This window comes from Haliotis rubra, unplaced genomic scaffold, assembly GCF_003918875.1.
Source record: "Haliotis rubra isolate DU_JTF1 unplaced genomic scaffold, ASM391887v1 Scf357, whole genome shotgun sequence".
Taxonomy (NCBI): Eukaryota; Metazoa; Mollusca; class Gastropoda; order Lepetellida; family Haliotidae; genus Haliotis; species Haliotis rubra.
In genome coordinates, this window is record NW_025767032.1 from 737,309 (window position 1) to 741,147 (window position 3,839).

Consider the following 3,839-nt stretch of genomic DNA (forward strand, 5'->3'; position numbering starts at 1 on the left):
TTGTACTACAAATCACTTCACTACACTACTCGTGACATCTCTTCACAACACTGTACTACACATGATATCTCTTCACATCACTGTACTACTCGTAATACTTTTCACTTCAATACACTACACATGACATCTCTTCACATCGCTGTACTACAAATCACTGTACTACTCGTAATACTTTTCACTTCACTACACTACACATGACATCTCTTCACATCACTGTACTACTCGTAATACTTTTTACTTCACTACACTGCACATGACATCTCTTCACATCACTGTACTACTCGTACTACTTTTATCACTACACATGACATCTCTTCGAATTACTGTACTACTCGTAATACTTTTCACTTCACTACACTACACATGACATCTCTTCACATCACTGTACTACTCGTAATACTTTTTACTTCACTACACAACACATGACATCTCTTCACATCACTGTACTACTTGTACTACTTTTATCACTACACATGACATCTCTTCACATTACTGTTCTACTCGCTATATTTTTCACTTCACTACACTACACATGACATCTCTTCACATCGTTGTACTACAAATCACTGTACTACTCGTAATATTTTTCACTTCACTACAATACTCGTGACATCTCTTCACATCACTGTACTACACATGATATCTCTTCACATCACTGTACTACTCGTAATACTTTTCACTTCAATACACTACACATGACATCTCTTCACATCGCTGTACTACAAATCACTGTACTACTCGTAATATTTTTCACTTCACTACACTACACATGACATCTCTTCACATCACTGTACTACTTGTAATACTTTTCACTTCACTACACCACACATGGCATCTCTTCACATCGCTGCACTACAAATCACTGTACTACTCGTAATATTTTTCACTTCACTACACTACACATAACATCACTGCACTACGCGTACTATCTCTCACTTCACTACACTACACATGACATCTCTTCACATCACTGTACTACACATGATATCTCTTCACATCACTGTACTACTCGTAATACTTTTCACTTCATTACACTACACATGACATCTCTTCACATTGCTGTACTACAAATCACTGTACTACTCGTAATACTTTTCACTTCACTACACTACACATGACATCTCTTCACATCACTGTACTACTCGTAATACTTTTCACTTCACTACACTACACATGACATCTCTTCACATCACTGTACTACTCGTAATACTTTTCACTTCACTTCACTACACATGACATCTCTTCGAATTACTGTACTACTCGTAATACTTTTCACTTCACTACACTACACATGACATTTCTTCACATCACTGCACTACGCGTAATATTTTTCACTTCACTACACTACACATGACATCTCTTCACATCACTGTACTACTCGTAATACTTTTCACTTCACTGTACTACTCGTAATACTTTTATCACTACACATGACATCTCTTCACATCACTGTACTACTCGTAATATTGTTCACTTCACTGCACTACACATGACATCTCTTCACATCACTGTACTACTTGTAATACTTTTCACTTCACTACACTACACATGACATCTCTTCACATCGCTTCACTACAAATCACTGTACTACTCGTAATATTTTTCACTTCACTACACTACACATAACATCACTGCACTACTCGTACTATCTCTCACTTCACTACACTATACATGCCATCTCTTCACATCACTGAACTACTCGTAAAAGCTTTTTACCTCACATGACATCTCTTCACTTCACTGCACCTCACATGATTTATGACAAATCACTACACACACGATATATTTCCAAACCACTGCACAAAACATGACATAATCTTAGATCACTGAAGTACACAACATCATTTCACACCACGGCACTACACTACAAAGCGGCATAAAACCAGACTCACTCACTCGCTAAATTGCCAATGTCTGGTGTCCCCCGCCGTGATGTTGCTGGATTATATCTAAAATCGGTGGTAAAACCATACTCACTCACTCACTAAATTGCCAATGTCCGGTGTCCCCCGCCGTGATGTTGCTGGAATATTGCTAAAAGCGGCGGTAAAACCATACTCGCTCACTCACTAAACTGCCAATGTCTGGTGTCCCCCGCCGTGATGTTGCTGGGATATTGCTAAAAGCGGCGTAAAACCATACTCACTCACTCACTAAATTGCCAATACAAATGTATAATGAACCATCAATCCGATGTATCAAAATCCTCATGCATAACATCCATATAACACCTTACAGTTATGACCTTTCCTCGAACGTTTCACCACAGAATGTCGATTCTTATGTATGGAAGTAGATTTGCATGTCTGTGTCTTCTTTTCCTATCGCGGCTGGCACTGTGATTTAGGTGTATTTCTGCTGACCATATACAATGAAACACTGTTTTCCAGAAATCCATTTAGTTCAATGTGTTTCTTAGATCATTTGTTATTAAAGGTCTCGTGATGTTATTAAATACCGTGATGGATGTATAACCATTGCAGAGGTGGCGAGAACTACATGTAGGCAAAGTAAGGTCAACTTTGTTACGGTATTGTTCAGTGTTGTATATTCATACCTGCTTGTCTAACCATGTAGCATAGGTAGGTCTATTGCCTTATATTGACTACTACTGTTGCTTAAGTTTTGTTTGTTGTTTATCGCCGCACTAAGTTACATGTCATCAATATTACTGCAGGCTGTAAATTGTCGAGCCTTGAACAAACAATCCAGTGACTGACATCATGAGCATCGATCTGTGAAATGACATGTATCAACCAATTCAGCGAGTCTGACCACCCGATCCCGTCAGTCGTTTTTTCATTGGTTGCTGAAGACGAATTTTACACCCGAATCCTCACGGGTACTTGTTGCTTATGAATAAACCATCTTGTTAATGATTTTGATGTTTCTTGTTGCTGATGAATGTCCTGGTGGTCCAGGTACTTTTGTCGCACTTTGCGCATCGGTAATATTCTTCATAACAAATACATCGACAAAGGAATGTAAAACAGGAAGGTGTATCGCAGTCTCAACATAAAACAAACCTGATCAAATTAATAACACATAGATATAAAATAGATTTAGTCACATCAATTAAAACCTAGCTGTATATCACCAATAATCAAAGTGAAACCGATATTTCACTGCTGATGGATTGTTGAAAACAAGTGTAGGAACCCTATTTGAAACACTGAAACACAACAACTGCTTACAAAACGATTCATTATCGACAAGTAATTCAGCTGAACAGTGAAATCGATAGGAAAGGCAGACCTAAAAGTTAATACAGATACAAAAGAATAGATAGCTTGAGACCAACACATCGAAATAATCGAATGCAGCACATTAATATTTAACGGACAAGGTGGAAGATCAATTCTTCAATATTCTGTTAAATACATGGTTCATGCCAGACGTTCACGAAACTGCTTTAGATAACGACATTGGACCACCAGAAAAAAACAACTGTTGCGTAATAACACTAATAGTACGACATCCCACCATACATACATCCCCATACAGACAAGCACAACACGCACACGAATATTAAAGTTATCCACTCACTTTCACACTGTAGGTTTACTAGCTCACAGCGCACGAGCCCATTCCCAAGGGACACAGAAAGCAAAGTCCCCATGGTCCCTAGTATGGTGATCTACCTTTAGTTGTTGGCAATCTATGGTCTGTTTGTTGTATATTGCATCGTCTTGTATAGTTAAACTGTTTTAGATTTACATACTAGTTTTATATTCATATCTGTGTTATTCTTGTTGTGTTTACTTTTCTTTGTTGACAGTTTTTTTTATAATTTATATGTATTTATGGTGAATTTAAACTTGTTTTCGTCACGATATGGC

The 3,839-nt window shown here is 37.8% G+C and overlaps 1 long non-coding RNA gene across 1 annotated transcript; it reads right to left on the minus strand.

The window, feature by feature from the left end:
* Positions 1-953: 953 nt before the first annotated feature.
* On the minus strand, positions 954-1,941 carry LOC124285286. The gene is made up of 3 exons (XR_006900782.1): positions 1,527-1,941; positions 1,076-1,209; positions 954-1,000 (listed from the first exon to the last, which is right to left on the minus strand). It is a non-coding gene; the product is annotated as an uncharacterized LOC124285286 (long non-coding RNA).
* Positions 1,942-3,839: the final 1,898 nt, after the last annotated feature.